We start from the raw sequence: 18,610 nt of genomic DNA on the forward strand, positions 1-18,610 counted from the left end.
AAAACACTGCAGAACCACCGCGATGCAGGACTCCATTTCTCTCCATCATCTTCTTCGTCGTCACGGCAGCGCAGTTCCGTCACCATTGCACCAGCCTCGAAGCCACCTTCGGATTCACGACCACCGCGCATCTTCTTCCTTCACGCATTGCAGCGCCGACACGCCGCAACCACCATGCCTCTCCATCTTCTCCATGGTAGCAGCGAACGCGAGCATCTACCAGCCACGACCACCACGAGTTTAGCAAAACTAGAGGAGAGGAGAAGCTCCACCACCATGGCCTCCGCACCAGATCGGAGGAGAAGAGCTCGTCGGAGCAGCCACCACACCGGAAATCTGACCGCCGCGCTGTCAGCCGCGCCGTCACGAGGAGGGAGAAGAGTGTGAGAGTGAAACCCTAATTCTGGAGAGAGAGTACTCTGCGCCACGTGTCAGCATCTGATAGGACAGTCAAATTGGTCAACTGGTCAACTCTGGTCAACTGGTCCAAGTCAGCAGTCAACTCTGGTCAAAACTGCAAATATGGTTAAATAAGAGGGGCAGAATTGGAAATTGGACAGGAATTAAGTTGCTAATTAATTAAATAAAAATAAATGATTTTAGCAACTGACAGATAAAGCCCAAAGTCCAGTGGAAGCCTATATAAGAGACTTAAGGGAGCAGAAAGGGGACTGACAATTTACGACTGACAGCTTACAGCTTAGACACTTAGAACTCTCTGGTTTTGGCAGATACCGTCTCCACCACATCTCTCATTCTTTCTTTTATTTTATTTCCTTCATATCATCATGTATTTCATCAAAGCCATGGAGGGCTAAGCTTTTAGGGTTGATTCCACTGTAATTTCTTAAATGGATTCTGAGGTTAGATGAATTTATATGTTTTGTTATTTTGATTATTGTTGTGGTTTTTGTTTATCTATGTCCTTTGCTTCTTAATTGAATAGAAAATAATGATTTTAAATCTACATGCATGCTAATCATATGAGTTAAAAGGTTTTTAAATTAAATTGAGACTTTACTTTGATTTTGTTTAGAAACTTTCATTTGATTAAATAAGATTTTGCCAATAATTGAGACTTTAATTTGATTAGAGGTAATTACTTTAACTAAAATTAGTCAAGACTTTACTTTGATTAATTAAGTTTTCTATTTGGTAAAGAAACAAAGGAATAGACATGATTAGGCATAGTAAAATTAATTGAGACTGTACTTTGATTAAATTTACTATGGACAATCTAAACAATTCTCACTTTTAATTGAGACTGTACTTTGATTAAAAGTGAGGATGCCAACAAATGAATTGAATCTTTACATTGATTTATTTGTAAATCAACAACAATAATTAATTTAACAATAATCTCTAGATAACCAATGAAGAATCTTATTTAGAAAAAGTAGTGGAATTTACCTATTTACTATTACTGTGTTTACAATCTTCCGTGTCATTTCTTTGCATATCAAAACCCCCCTAGTTTTATAGTTGCTAGTTTAAATTGCATTTTTGAGAATCAAATATTTGAGATCAATTCCGTATTCGTTGTGAGACGACTCAGGGTTATCTTAACCCTAACTATTTTCTTCACTACAAACTGGCAATACTGAAGTTGCTAAAGTAGTGGTAATTTGATCGCCTAACGACAGCGATATCAAATTTGGCGCCATTGCCGGGGAATACGGTTAGTATTTCTTTTATTTCGATTCTGTTTTTATTTATTTTATTTATTTTATTTTATTTTATTTTATTTTATTTTTATTTTTATTTTTATTTATTATTTATTTTACGCATATACGTTTGATATAGTTTGTTATTTTGTAGTATCTAGTTTTCTGTTAATATACTCCAAGCAAAGTTCTATTTTTGTTTTGATTAAGAATTTCTTTTAAGAAATTTTTGAGACTAGTTTGGAAAACTCTGTCTAGGAAAGACTTGGTATTTAAGTTGTCCACTGTGACGCACCTCTCTTTCTTGGGAGTAGACCTAACGACATATTAACTCATTTCTTTCTTGAAATCTTTCTCCAAAACAAGAATAGGAAGAAAAAAAAAACACACAGGGAAACACTTTCACTTTCAGGTGGACTGCATAGTGCATGACTCGGGCCAATCCGGGTCAATTTTATCAACTTGATTCAGAACTTGAAAGGAACTTGCGTAAATCACGTAGGAGACTTGAACTCAGGTGTTCTACTGAAGGAGCACCATCATCATCTGAACCTACCACTGAAAGTGTACCGCTAGAATCACCTCCGGTGATTAACATATCTTCTGATCCATCACCTGAACCAGAAATTCAAGAAGATAGAATGGAAGAAAGAACAATAAGAGAATTGGCTTCACCGGATGCAGCAATTACACAAAACATGTGCATCCAATATCCAGATGGAGAATGTGAGCTTAAGTCTGGGTTAATCCATCTTTTACCCAAATTCCATGGATTAGCAGGAGAAGACCCGTACCATCATTTGAAGGAATTTCATGTTGTTTGTTCATCCATGAGACCTACAACAGTGACAGAGGAACATATCAAGCTTAAGGCTTTTCCATTCTCATTGCAAGATGCCGCTAAGAATTGGTTATACTGCCTTCCGCCAGGATCCATCAATACTTGGGAGACTCTGAAAAGATTATTTCTGGAAAAGTTTTTTCCAGCATCTAGAGTTGCTGCTATTCGCAAAGATATTTATGGGATAAGGCAACAAGAAGAGAAAGTCTTCACGAGTATTGGGAGAGATTCAAAAAGTTGTGTGCTTCCTGTCCTCATCACCAAATAACGAGCATCTCCTCATTCAATACTTTTATGAGGGATTGAGTATCATGGATAGACAAATGATAGATGCTGCAAGTGGAGGGTCATTGGTGGACAAAACGCCAACAAATGCAAGACAATTGATTGAAACTATGGCGTCGAACCATCAACAATTTTCCACAAGGAGTAATTCTATAACTCTATTGAAGGGAACCCATGGAGTAGAAGCTTCGTATGTTGCAGATCACAAGAAATTAGAAGGGAAGTTGGATGACTTAGCAGCCATGTTAAGGACCTTGACAGACTTACAGAAAAATCCTATCCCTTCTACTTTATGTGGAATTTGTGCTTCTACTAATCATCCTACAGAGGCTTGTTCTATGTTAAAAGAGACAGGGACGTTAGACAATGAACAACCTCAGGCATATGCTGCAAACATCTATGGCAATAATAGACCACCTCGGCAGCAATACAACCATGATTTGTCCTCCAACAAGTACAACCCAGATTGGAAGGAATATCCCAGCCAGAAATGGGGAAATCAACAGCCTCAACACCAACAAGTCTATGTTCCACCTCAACAGAGGCAACAACCACAACCAGCGGCAACCTCTGGTGATTCAAACATGGAGGCAATGATGAAAATGATGGCTGACATGATGAAGGGACAAATCAATGAGTTGAAATAGACGATGGAAGCAACCAATCAAAATTTGCAAAATCAGATTGGACAAATGGCAAATGAGTTAAATCAGATGAAGTCTCAACAAGGCTCGAGCAATTTGCCTGCACAAACTGTAATCAACCCGCGAAATGTAAGTGCTATTACTTTAAGATCGGGTAAGCAAATACAAGGCCTTGGGGATGCCCAAGAAGATGAAGATAAGGACAATGAAGTTGTACCTAATGATGAAAAAGGAAGATCAGATGAAGCAACACAAGCAACATCAGAAATACCTGCACCCAGTGATAACTCAAGGTTGGTATCCCCTAATACTTCCTCTGAAAATCCTTCTCCTTATTCTCCTCCTCCTCCCTATCCAAACCGTTTGAAACCAAAAACTAAAAAGATGGAGGAGTTAGACAAAGAAATCCTGAATACTTTCAAGAAAGTGGAGATAAACATTCCTTTGTTGGATGCTGTGAGACAAATTCCTAAATACGCCAAGTTTCTCAAAGAATTATGTACACATAAAAGGCGTATTATGGACAAAGAGGTAGTGAACATAGGAAGAAACGTCTCTAGCTTAATTAAGAAGCCTGCAGTCAGAATGCCGCAAAAGTGTAAGGATCCAGGTATGTTTTCTGTTCCCTGCATCATAGGAAGTACTAAGTTTGATAATGCTATGTTAGATTTAGGAGCTTCCATTAATGTAATGCCTTTATCTATTTTTACTTCACTTCATCTTGGACCTCTTAAGTCTACTGGTGTGGTCATTCAATTGGCCAACCGTAGCACAGTTAACCCTGCAGGTGTGCTAGAAGATGTGCTTGTCCGTGTGGACAAGTTAATTTTTCCTGCAGATTTCTATATCTTGGACATGAAGGATGATGAAGGAATGAGTTCAACCACAATCATCTTGGAAAGACCATTCATGATGACAGCACGTACCAAGATAGACGTGCATGCAGGATCCTTGACTATGGAGATAGAAGATGAGAAGGTGCAGTTCAACGTGCTAGAAGCCATGAAACACCCAATTGAAGACCATTCTTTGTTTTGTATTGATTTATTGAGTAATGTAGTGAACAATTATGCTTTTGGACTTTTGGACGTTTTATCTGGTTTTTCTTCTTCTTTGGATTTTTCTTTTTCGAATGTTTCGGGCTCAATTTTAGACGAAAGAGAAAATTTTAAAACAGGTGATGTTGAGGACACGGTGTCACTATTTGATACCTCTGTGGCGTCCAAGTGTGATGCTGAGGTGGCTGAAATTACCTTAGGCAATAAAATGTTGCCATCTGTGGAACAGCCACCCATTTTGGAGTTGAAACCTTTACCATCTCATTTGAAATATGTTTATCTTGAGAGGGATGGGAAACTCCCTGTTATTATATCTGCCTTGCTTACTGACGAGTAGGAACAAAAGCTATTGCAGGTTATCAAAGATCACAAGCGAGCAATAGGCTGGACTTTAGCAGATATTCCTGGTATTAGTCTTTCTTTCTGCATGCACAGAATACTCTTGGAGGAGGATGCTAAGCCAGTGAGGCAACCTCAGAGGAGACTGAATCCTCAACTGATGGAGGTTGTGAAGAAAGAAGTCACCAAGTTGCTACAAGCAGGTATTATATATCCTATTTCTGACAGCACTTGGGTGAGTCCTGTACATGTGGTCCCCAAGAAATCTGGGATCACCGTGGTCAAGAATGAGAAGAACGAGTTGATTCCTACTCGTATTCAGAATAGCTTGAGGGTCTGTATTGATTATAGAAGACTAAACCAGGCCACCAGGAAGGACCACTTTCCTTTACCATTCATGGACCAGATGCTAGATCGATTGGCAGGTAAGTCTCATTACTGTTTTCTTGATGGATTCTCTGGGTATTTTCAGATTTGTATTGCCCCAGAGGATCAACATAAAACTACCTTTACTTGTCCATTCGGTACATATGCTTATAGGAAAATGCCATTTGGCCTTTGCAATGCTCCTGGAACCTTTCAACGATGTATGATGAGTATTTTTACAGATTTGTTGGAGCATTGTATTGAGGTTTTTATGGATGATTTTAGTGTATATGGTTCATCTTTTGATCATTGCTTGTCTAATCTTGCTAGAGTCTTGGAGAGATGTGAAGAAACTAACCTTGTTCTAAATTTTGAAAAATGTCATTTTATGGTGGAACAAGGTATAGTTTTAGGCCACGTTGTTTCCAAGAATGGTATATCTGTAGATCCTGCTAAAATTGATATTATTTCACAATTGCCTTACCCCTCTTCTGTGAAAGAGGTTCGATCTTTTCTTGGACATGCAGGATTTTACAGGAGGTTTATCAAGGACTTCAACAAGATAGCCAACCCTCTCTCCAATTTGTTGCAAAAGGATATAGTATTTGACTTTGGAGAGAGGTGCAAAGATGCGTTTGATACATTGAAAAAGGCGCTTACCACCACTCCTATCATCCAGCCACCTGACTGGACATTACCATTTGAGTTGATGTGTGATGCATCAAACTTTGCAGTAGGAGCGGTGCTTGTACAAAAAGATGGGAAGCTATCACATGTGATATATTATGCTTCCAGAACGTTAGACACAGCGCAGGCTAACTACACCACGACTGAGAAGGAATTATTGGCTGTTGTGTTTGCCTTGGACAAATTCAGACCGTATATACTTGGTTCCAAGGTAATTGTTTATACTGATCATGCAGCATTAAAATTCCTTCTGAAGAAAGCAGATTCGAAACCAAGGTTGATCAGATTGATGCTACTGCTCCAAGAGTTTGACATTGAGATTCTAGACAGAAGTGGAGCACATAACTTAGTAGCCGATCATGTTAGCAGGATTGAAAATGGAGAAGATAACATTCCTATTAAGGATGACTTTCCTGATGAAGTCCTCCTAGCATTGACTGCTGTGAAAGGTATGTTTCCTGAACCTTGGTTTGCTGACATTTTTAATTATTTGGTTGTTTCTGCTATTCCTCCTTCCTTCTCCAAATATGAAAGAATCAAGCTAAAAAGTGAGGCAAAGTACTATATCTGGGAAGACCCAATTTTATGGCGCATTGGTAGTGACCAAGTCATAAGGAGGTGTGTTCCAGATATCGAGATACCTCATGTGCTTGAGTTCTGTCATTCATCTCCTTTTGGTGGACATTATGGCACACAAAGAACAGGTAGGAAGGTGTTGGATTGTGGATTATATTGGCCTACTATTTTCAAAGATGCACAGAGGGTATATGAAAATTGTGAGCAGTGCCAAAGGGCAGCCAGATCCATTACAAGAAGGGATGAAATGCCTCAACAACCCATGCTATATTGTGAGGTATTTGATATTTGGGGTATTGATTTTATGGGTCCTTTTCCTCCTTCTTTTGGGTTTTCTTATATTTTGCTTGCTGTAGACTATGTCTCCAAATAGGTGGAAGCCATATCTACAAGGACTAATGATTCTCGAGTCGATATGAGTTTTGTCAGGTCTAACATTTTCTGCAGATTTGGGATACCACGAGCCATCATCAGTGACCAGGGGACTCATTTCTGTAATAGGATACTTGAGAACATGTTGAAGAAGTATGGGGTGACACATCGCATTGCTACACCATATCACCCCCACACTAATGGGCAAGCAGAGATCTCTAACAGAGAGATTAAAAAGATACTAGAGAAAGTAGAAAGTAGTGAAGCCTAGTCGAAAGGATTGGGCCACAAGATTGGATGAAGCACTTTGGGCACACAGGACAGCCTACAAAACACCTATAGGTATGTCACCTTTCAGGGTGGTTTTTGGAAAGGCTTGTCATCTACCTGTGGAGATTGAACATCGGGCCTATTGGGCCGTGAAAGCATGCAACTTGGATTTGGAAGAAGCAGGAAATGAGCGAAAACTTCAATTGCAAGAACTAGAGGAGATTAGGCTTGCAGCCTATGAAAATTCAAAGTTCTACAAAGAGAAAACCAAGAAGTTCCATGACCAAAAGCTTGTGGCTAGAAAGGATTTCAAGGTAGGCCAGAAGGTGTTACTATACAAATCCAAGCTTGGTCACATGAGTGGTAAGTTGCGTTCTACTTGGGAAGGACCATACATTGTTACAGAAGTCTTCCCTTATGGAGCAGTGGAGATCAAGGAAGAATCTTCAGCAAGAACTTTTAAAGTTAATGGGCATCGTCTTCGGATATTCAATGAAAATCAAGATATGCTGAACAAGACGATGGATGGGATGAACTTGACTTCTCCCTCATACCTTCCACCTTGAGGAGGTAAGTACACTTCATACTTTTTCTTTGCATTTTATACATATTGAATACATTGAGGACAATGCATGGATAAAGTGTGGGGGTGTGGGGAGATTTCCCCCTTTTCTGTTTTTGTTTTCTATTTGTTTCTGTTTTCAATAAAACATATTGACATTGGATTTTTGGATTTGATTTACTAATTGGAACGGTCATAATTCTGGGAAAATAAAAGTCATGTGCTATGAGTGGATTGTTTTCTGTGATTTACATGATTGAGTTGATTTGAGAGTTTCTGGAATAAATCTTTTGTGAAAGAGTTTTTGACCTTGTGAGTTTTGAGCTTTATTGTAAGGATGAACTACCATGTGTCATTCCTATTTTTCTTGTGTGATTTGCTCATGTCTTGTTGGTACTCAAATGTTTAGCTTGATTCTGTTGTTTTGCATCTTAGGTGAACATGCATGATTTGATATGACTGAGGCATTTCTTGTTTTTAGCTACTTGGCCAAATAAGCTAACCATGACATTGATCCATTGGTAGCCCCTTCAGCTTAAACCTTTTTTCCTTGTTTTGAGCATATTACTAAACCTTAAAAAGAAAAAGACCATGTTTTTCCTTACCTTAGGGAGAAAGAAGAAGCTAGTGGATTATGTTGAGATTGGTTGAGAAATAAAGTGTGGGGGTGAGTACTTTGATTAAATTTACTATGGACAATCTAAACAATTCTCACTTTTAATTGAGACTGTACTTTGATTAAAAGTGAGGATGCCAACAAATGAATTGAGTCTTTACATTGATTGATTTGTAAATCAACAACAATAATTAATTTAACAATAATCTCTAGATAACCAATGAAGAATCTTATTTAGAAAAAGCAGTGGAATTGACCTATTTACTATTACTGTGTTTACAATCTTCCGTGTCATTTTCTTTGCATATCAAAACCCCCCTATTTTTATAGTTGCTAGTTTAAATTGCATTTTTGAGAATCAAATATTTGAGATCAATTCCGTATTCGTTGTGAGACGACTCAGGGTTATCTTAACCCTAACTATTTTCTTCACTACAAACTGGCAATACTGAAGTTGCTAAAGTAGTGGTAATTTGATCGCCTAACGACAGCGATATCAGGAAGGCAGCATCGTCGAGTTCGTCGATTCCTAAAACCAGGTTAATTAGCTTGACCTCTATCATTTCTTGTTCACCTTCTTTAAAGTTTGTTTGGAGAATAAGGTTTCCTAATGTATTAACTATTTTGAAGAGATCCAGGTTTAGGAGGTTACAACAACGTCATCGAGCTCAAAACGATTATTTGGAGTGATAGATTGATCGATTGGTTCTCTACCAGCTTGCCATTTCTTCACCTGTTAGAGGTTAGAGCACTAACTGTTATTTGCTGCACTACAGACACAACAAAATACTACTTATTTTATCAAAATGCAAATATAGAATTAGCCTAAAATGTGACTTGGTCTTCTTATTTGCGTTTTTAATTTTTGATGTTGTCAAATTACTTTTTACCATACTTTGATTTATATATCACATTGAGAGTAAAATGATTGAAAAGTAGAGAGATTGGTTCCTATACTCATGTATTGAATGATACTGTTATACTTCTGCTAAGTATTGATTATAATTTGTTAATAAGACCATAGGGATTACTCACATGTAAAAGAAGAGTTTCATCATGTTCTGACACATAGAATCCATTATTTTTTCTTCCACGAATGGTTTCAAGAACTAGAACTCCAAAGCTGAAAACATCAGATTTCACTAAAAAGAATCCTTGCATAGCATACTCAGGAGCCATGTATCCATTGATGCAAGTCAATAAAGCTTTGTTAATTTCTCTTATTTCAAGTTTATAACAAGGAATTTCATCTTTTTTTCAATAATTAAACTCTGAAATAAGCATTCAAAAGTCCTACTTTTAAGTTATGTTTGGTATAAGTAGGACTCACTAGGTGCCCATTATTCGCTTTGTATTTGCTTGGTTCTGTCCAATTTCAAATGCCTTTGCCAATCCAAAGTCTACTGCTGTTGTTGGTGTCGTTGTTGTTGCTGCTGTTGCAATGACAAACGGGACCTAAATTCAGATGTTGGCTCACAAGTTAAAAGGGTTGTGGAAGGTGTTTGATTGGAGTCATGAAAATTCTTAAGTGGGAGAGGCAGATATGAAGGTTTGGTTGTTGATATAGCAGATATGAAGGTGTGGTTTGAGATTTATAGGAAGTAACTGAACCCCAAAAGAAAAGATGGAAAAGAAAAAGGTTATATTTTCTGAAAATTCAATCTAGAGTAACCATGAATCATAATATTCAATCACTGATTTATCTGCCAAATCCTCGCTCTACTAGTCTACCCTCCTTAATTTGTTCCAGGACCGACTCTCCCGTTGTCTCAATATAACACAGAGTTGTACTTGAATTGTTGATGAAGGATTAACCCTAACCAAGGATAGAGGCACATGCTTAAGAAGACTAAGCATGTTTAGAAAGGAAGTTCACTAATCCTTCATCCCTTTCATTTGTGTTTGTTATTTTTTTATTCCCTAAGTTGACTTAGTTGAATCAACTTTAGTTGACTTGTTGACCTTTGACTAGGTTTGACTTGTTGACTATAGTTGACTTGACTTAAGCCAACATGCTAATCTATGTTTATTTGCTTTGTAGGTTAATTAGGAGTAAGAACGCAATGCTAGGTGGCGCATGGTGATTGGGGAGCATAAATGATGTGGAGGAGAGAGTAAAGCAAAGGCATAAAGCATAAAGAAAAAGGCATAAAGAGAGTGTACCTATGTACCTTTGGTCTCCTTTGAATTTAGCACACTTTAGCCACTTTTTGGAGACATATGAGACACATTCTTTGTCTCCTTTTGTGCTAGAACGAAATTAGCCTTGCACACACCATAGTTGGCTCTTTTGTCTCTCATTTTTGAAACCTTATTTGACCTAGTTTCTAGAAGCTAGGGTTAGGTTTTTGTAGAGACATCCTTAGGTATCTTTTATTTTCTTAGAGGCCCCTAAACTCTTCTATATAAGGGGTGCTCCTAAACATGTAAAAGGGGTTGAACATTTTGAAGTAAAAACACTCTTGTGTCTCAACCATTTGTGAGAGTTTCCTCCCTAGGGAGTGAATACTTTTAAACCTTATCTTGCATAGCAAGTGGCGGCACACATCCACTCATCTTCAAGGTTGCCATGGCTTCTAGCCTAGCCTTGTAGTGGCGTGCTTCTCACATTTTTACCATTTCTTTTCTTTCCATTTTATGTTTTCTTCTTCCTTTAATTGTTCTTGGTTTTCTATGGTTTATGTTTTTCCATTTCCTTTTTGTTTTGAATCAATCCATCATCTTTTTCTCTTGAGCTTTGTGAAAGGAACCTTCACATCTAGATAGCTTGCTATCTTAATGTCCAGTGGGGATTTCACTTAGCTTTCTTAATCAACTCACACGATATTCAATAATCTTAAAAGAAAACAAGATAATCCTTCATCATTTGGTATCTAGAGCTTTGGTTGTCCTTGAATATAGTGTTTTTATGTTCTAACCTTGTCTTGTGTAGCTATCTTGGAATGGTCCACATAAAAACAGTGCTGGCAGCAACGTGTGCGTTTTTGAAAAAAATACTGCAGGTAGCTCAGTGGTCCAAAAGTAACGTTCTTTATATCAAAAGAAATCTCTTTGAGTCTAGTTTCCAACAAAAAAAGAATTAATGCATTTGGAGTTCTGTGGAGAGAGTTATGATCAAATGAGTGAGCAAAGGTCAGAGCTGCGGAGAATACGAAAAACAACGTTTTCAAGTTATGTTGTGGCAATTTTGGCTTCGGTTTTGTGACTCTTTTTCTCCTAAATGTGGTTGGATAACATGTCTTTTGATGCTTAGTCTTTGATCCTCAAATCCATAAGTTTAAATGCGTGATAGCTACATGTTTGTGTCTTTGTGTATGTCATGTTGAGTCTTTAAATGTGTCTAACTTTTGCTTGAGTCATATGTCATATGCTTCTTTGAGTTTTCTTATTCTTGTTTCTAAGTATTTGAGCTATTGCATGAGATCTATGCCTTTTGTTGTAGCATGCTCCTTGAAATTGATTTTGACCTAATTTTTAAGGAACTAAGTGTTCAAGACACCCTAAAATATCCTTCTCATCATCTTAAGTACCTAGTTTTGAAAAGAAAAATTATTTTCATGACCAAAAACAGTTTGGCCGAGAGCTAATGTGTTGCTTGGTGAATCCATTTGGCCATTTTTACTAGGTGTTATGCTACCAAATTTTATACTTGGATTTTGGGTGATATTGGCAAATTAGTTCCATGCTTTAACTTGGTTATGATCTTTCTTGGTGTATGCATAATTTGAGGTATAATCTTGGCTTGTTCAAATGCTTTCCATAGAGTCTTTAAAAGTGTTTTTCATTGCTTTAGTCTTGTTCAAGTTTTGTCTTTAAAACAAAATTTCCTTAGAAGTTAAACTTTCTTGTTTTTGTGCTTTTCTTGCTTGTCACTAGGTATTCTTTGTTGTGTCTTAGTAGTTTTCTTTTCTTGAAACTCTTGGGATGTTGTGGCCGAATCACTTGTCTTGCATTTGAAAGGTTTTGAACAAGTTTTTAAAAGTGTTTGCTTCACTCCTTTGGTGGATTTTGAGTGCTAGCCTTGCCTTGTTACTTTGGGAGAGTGATCTAAACACTTGGGTTACAATTTTGGGTTGGATTTGGTCTCGGTTTTCATGTTTTCTAACCTCTAATCCATTTATTTTGTCTCGGATTTGAGTGTTTTTGTTGTAGGAATCACGGCAAGTTCATCAAATGCACCTACTCCAAACATAAACAATACATTGATAAGATTGCTTCGGGATTTGGAGTTGTCTAGGAAGGAGTCCTTTGAACAATTGAGAAAAGACAAGGAGCAAAGTGACCTAAGAATCCAAGAGCACATTCAAAGGCTTGAAGCTAAAGAGCAAGAAAGAGAGGCTAGGAAAAGAGGGCATTCTAGGCGCAACCCATCACAAGAGAAGGAAACTCCAAAGATTCCTAAGTTCTATGGAGGAAGTGATCCCAAAGTCTTCCTTGATTGGGAAGCTAAAGTTGATCAAATTTTCAATGAAAATCATGTAAAGGATCAAGCACAAGTTGATCTAGTAGTTTTAGGATTTTTGGAGTATGCCAATACTTGGTGGCATAAACTTTGTAAGAATTATGACCAAGGGCCACCCGCGGCTTCTTGGATGGACATTAAAACTCTTATGCGCGCTAGATTTGTTCCTCCCTCCTATAGGAAGGAACTTCTTTTGAAGCTCCAAAGGCTTCACCAAGGTTCTATGAGTGTGAGTGAGTACTTTATAGAATTAGAGTCTCAAATGCGTAGGTTGAAATAAAGAAACTAACAAAGAGAAAATAAAAAGATTTGTGAGTGGTCTTAGGAGAGACATACAAGACCAAGTAGAGTTGTATGAGTACTCCACTCTTGAAAATGTTTTCACACTTGCCCTTGGGATTGAAATTCAATTGAAAAGAAAAAGAAGGGCAAGGAAGAGTTACTCACCCAACCACTACTTTAGTCACTCATGGAAGGGAAAGGATAAAAAGAAACATGATAAGTTCCCTTCTAACTCTCATTAAGAACCACCAAGTAAAAGTAAGTCACCAAGTGATCACATTCACCATTCCACTTCTCAAAGATCAAGTTCCATTAAATGTTTTAAATGTTTGGGTTATAATCACATTGCTTTAAATTGCCCAACGAAAAGGACCATGATCTTAAAGAAGAGTAATGATGTTGAAAGTGAACACTCATCTCCCCATTCTCTTTCAAAAGAACCTTCTTCATCTAGTAAAACTAAAATTTTTGAGAAAGACCCTATGTTATTAAGGTGCATGATAGGTCAAGATCAAAGTGAGCTTGAGCCAACTCAAAGAGAAAATATTTTTCAATCTAGATGCAAAATTAACAAATGGGTTTGGTGGAGTAGTACCAATGTAGCTAGCACAAGGTTGGTGGAAAAGCTTAGCTTAGAGACCATTCCTCATGCTAAGCCCTACAAGCTTGCTTGGATAAGTAAAGAGGGAGAAATAGATGTCAATAAACTAGTCCTAATTAACTTTTCTATAGGAAGCTACAAAGATGAGGTGCTATGTGATGTTGTTCCCATGGAAGTCACACATATCTTACTAGGTAGGCCATGGCAATTTGATAAACAAACTTTACATGATGGCCATACCAACCAATACATTTTCTTCAAAAATGGGAAAAAGACAACTTTACTACCTCTATCACCTCAAGAAGTTAATAAGGATAGAAATATAATAAGAAATGATAAAGAAGAAAAAGAAAAGGAGCAAGCTTTCACCAAGGTGTTACTTGCCTACAAAAAAATTCTTCCAAAGCAAGATGAGCATCACTCGTCCTTCTCTTCCCAAGCCAAAAAGGAAGGCCCAAAGCATAAGCAAGAGAGGAAGAGTAGTCTAGAAAATAAAGATGGCCCAACCAAAGCTAGGGGTCATAGCCTTAGAAAGGATGGAACAAAAGCTCTTAAAAGGGAGACAAAAATCCTCCCCCAAATCAAGTCAAGTTCCATCCACAAAGGCTTAAAGAATTTATGGTCAAATTCTCTCCAAGAAGGGGAGGATGATGAAGGATTAACCCCAACCAAGGATGGAGGCACATGCTTAAGAAGACTAAGCATGTTTAGAAAGGAAGTTCACTAATCCTTCATCCCTTTCATTTGTGTTTGTTATTTTTTTATTCCCTAAGTTGACTTAGTTGAATCAACTTTAGTTGACTTGTTGACCTTTGACTAGGTTTGACTTGTTGACTATAGTTGACTTGACTTAAGCCAACATGCTAATCTATGTTTATTTGCTTTGTAGGTTAATTAGGAGTAAGAACGCAATGCTAGGTGGCGCATGGTGATTGGGGAGCATAAATGATGTGGAGGAGAGAGTAAAGCAAAGGCATAAAGCATAAAGAAAAAGGCATAAAGAGAGTGTACCTATGTACCTTTGGTCTCCTTTGAATTTAGCACACTTTAGCCACTTTTTGGAGACATATGAGACACATTCTTTGTCTCCTTTTGTGCTAGAACGAAATTAGCCTTGCACACATCATAGTTGGCTCTTTTGTCTCTCATTTTTGAAACCTTATTTGACCTAGTTTCTAGAAGCTAGGGTTAGGTTTTTGTAGAGACATCCTTAGGTATCTTTTATTTTCTTAGAGGCCCCTAAACTCTTCTATATAAGGGGTGCTCCTAAACATGTAAAAGGGGTTGAACATTTTGAAGTAAAAACACTCTTGTGTCTCAACCATTTGTGAGAGTTTCCTCCCTAGGGAGTGAATACTTTTAAACCTTATCTTACATAGCAAGTGGCGGCACACATCCACTCATCTTCAAGGTTGCCATGGCTTCTAGCCTAGCCTTGTAGTGGCGTGCTTCTCACATTTTTACCATTCCTTTTCTTTCCATTTTATGTTTTCTTCTTCCTTTAATTGTTCTTGGTTTTCTATGGTTTATGTTTTTCCATTTCCTTTTTGTTTTGAATCAATCCATCATCTTTTTCTCTTGAGCTTTGTGAAAGGAACCTTCACATCTAGATAGCTTGCTATCTTAATGTCCAGTGGGGATTTCACTTAGCTTTCTTAATCAACTCACACGATATTCAATAATCTTAAAAGAAAACAAGATAATCCTTCATCAATTGTAGTCATACATAGATGTTGTTTCTCTCTCCAAATAATGTTTTTGAGTTCTAAAAGTAGCTAAGAGACAATTGTTGTAGAAACTGTCATCTTAGCTTTTTCGTTTGTTCTATTTCATTTCAAGCACTGGACCCCTCAACCTTTTTCTTCATTTTTATCTCTCTTATGAAATCAATTCCTATCATCACTACTTACATGATGGTGATTATAGTTTTCTTTTCCTACTGATATTAATTATATTGACTAAATAACTTTGAGAGAATCTCCTATGATACCTTTTTTCTATGATACCTTTGTGGGCCTATTAATTATTCTTAGCTATTTGAGTGGTGCTGTTCTTTATGATTTTACAAAATTCTTATGCTAAAAGGTTAAAGAAATGACGATGTATAAAACAAAAATTGCAAGCATTGAATTACACTTTGCTACATATACGTTTAAAAGGCATAAGAAATAATTCGTATCACAGTCCTACAAATATATACGCTGAGTTTTGGGAATCAAGTGTACTAAAATGAAGACATAATGTCGTAGAACAAAGAATACATGACATTTGCCACAAGAATTGATCATTAAAATCTTGTTAAGGTTGCCGGTGAAGTCTCTTGTTCGATTCAAGTGTGTGTGTGTGTAAGTCATGGCTCTCCCTGATCTCTGATTCACACTTTTCTCTCACATTTTGAACAAATTGCCACACGCACAGAGAGACTTGTGTTCTTCGAGCCTTCAGCTCCCGAAGTCCGATCCATAGACTTCAATGCACCCCTTTACGATGACTCTGCTTCTGCTGTATTAAACCTCAACTTTTTGCCCCCAAAACCTTATGATGTCCGAATCCGAGGTTCCTGCAGGGGTTTCATAATTTTGGAGTGTTGTCAAAGTCTCTGGTTGTGGAATCCATCCACTAGGGTCCACAAACAACTATCTTCCTCACCTATTATAGATAGATTCATCATGTGCTCTATAGAATTGCACAATGCTTCACCCTGTTGTGCTTCTAGCTTTATAATTCCCAACTTCCTTAACTTGGTTAATTTTTGCAGTGCATTTATTATGCTACCACCAGTTACATCTAAATATGATAGATTCTGCAGTGATTCTAGATTTTGAACTCCTTCACTTATCCTTAGTCCTTCTAAACAGTACAATTCTAAACTTTGATCACTGACATAGTAAGCTAGGAGATGGCGTAACTTGACAAGCTTATTGATCTTCACTTCATGCACTTTAGTTTGTTTTAGGTCTAGAGTTTGCAGATTCTCTAGGTTTCCAATGGACTTCGGAAGTGACTTTATGTTGGTGTTCCTTAGGCTCAAGTATTTCAAGTTGAATAGATTTCCAACTTGTTCAGGAAGAACATCAACAGATAGACATGCATCAGACAAGTCTAATCGAATCAAAAACTCAAAACTAGAGAAAAAATGGTTGTTCACCTGAAACTTCTTAGCATCATCGAAAACAAAACAAGACCTCACTTTTCCACACTTATGGTCTCTTTCCATGGTAGCAGAATCATTCTTCCTTATAACTGATAAACGCCTATGAAGGAAATCCATGTTGGAGTTCACTGGTGTGCTTGCATCTTCCATCACATGACAAAACATCTGATCTTCACAAATCCTAGCTATGGTCTCGTGCATGAGGTTATACACGTGACAACTTCTAGGTCTTCCATCAAAATCAAGTCTTGAACCATGAAGCAAGCCTCTGCAAATTAGTTCAGCCGGGTATTCATCTCCAAATAATAGATTGAGTAATGGATTAGGGGCATTGCCTCCTCAGGTTTTGCATCATGGAGCTGGTTTAGGTATAATGTAAAACCTGATGCCAATTCGCCATCTGAATTTCTATAGTTCATGCCATTTTTTAAATTTATATAATTGAAAGCAATTCAATCACATTACATGTCCTTTACAATTGTATCATATTAAGTAGGGGAACCACTTGAGCATGTTTGACGTGCTTCTTCCTAAGATTTAAGAATACTGGTGGATTGGATCTTTTGCTTGCAAAGAAGTGTGAAAAGTAACTCTTTTTTACTACATGTAATTTGAACAGAAAAGTAATTGTTCTAAGTTTCATTGATTTAGTTAACTATTTCAGCTGATGAATGTGTTTGTTATGGGAATGGATATCTGTGTTTGAATTGCACTAAAATGCTAATTTTTTGACAGTGCACTAGTTGCATTACGATCATATTTGGGGTGGGTGGGTGAGGGGTCTTTAGGGTCAATAAATCCTTCTAAGCTCCATGAAGGATTCTAGGATTTTTTTTTCTTCAGTAGCTAATTCTTGTTTTTCTTATTTTTGGTTAGATATTTGCATTCACTGATAAGTTTTATGAGAATTATCATGATATTTGATCCTTCCTCATCAGAAGTGGCCTCAAATTTTAGGTTCTATTAAATTGTTGAATCGGTTTGGAATGGCGTGTTTATTTCTTATGATTGTACTAGACTGTTTTCCATTATAAATTTGTTGAAACATTTTGGCGAGTTTTCTCATTATTTTACTAGAAGTTTACTATGTACTTCAATGCATAATGTTATATATTTATCAAATTGTTGAGTTAGTGGTTAAAGATTAGTTTTGCATCATTTCTTCTTGTTGATTATCGTCAATCTTAGATGTCTCTATTCTTTGTGTTTTGATTTGTCTAAGTTTAGTTGTTTATCTTTGTCTAACTATTGTGTCTGTCTCTTTTTGCATCTCTTATTTTTCGTAGTTATGAAATCTGTTCTGTTCCTCTATAATACTGGTAATCTAAAATTGTTGGGGCGTGTTTCTTTATGTGATACTCTTACGTGTACATGTGTCTGTTTGAATATAATTGTGTATTTTTTGTGACAATTGCGTTAATAGGCTTTATTCAACATCCATAAATTCAACACTTGTATATGTATTTATTTATAAAAGTTGTCACTATAACATAGAATTCGCATGTGCTTAACTATGAACCAAGTGGCTAAAGCGTTTTCGATAATAAATAATAGAACGGAACATCTGCTGCCAGAAAAAATATGACGTTGATCATGCAAGAGATGAGATTGTATTTGTTGTTGAGTTTTATTGAATGTTTTGGGTAAATATTACTATATATTTGAAGTGTTACGTACACACTCAAGATAGTTTAATTCGATGATAAATTTGAATGTTTTTAATTAAAATTTTATTAATTTTTAATTTACTGGGTATTCAATTTTTTTATATTTTTAATTAAGTTTTTATTATTTAATTTTTATATTGTCTCGTCTTGTTTACTTCTCTCTT

Source organism: Vigna unguiculata, unplaced genomic scaffold, assembly GCF_004118075.2.
Source record: "Vigna unguiculata cultivar IT97K-499-35 unplaced genomic scaffold, ASM411807v1 contig_630, whole genome shotgun sequence".
NCBI lineage: Eukaryota > Viridiplantae > Streptophyta > Magnoliopsida > Fabales > Fabaceae > Vigna > Vigna unguiculata.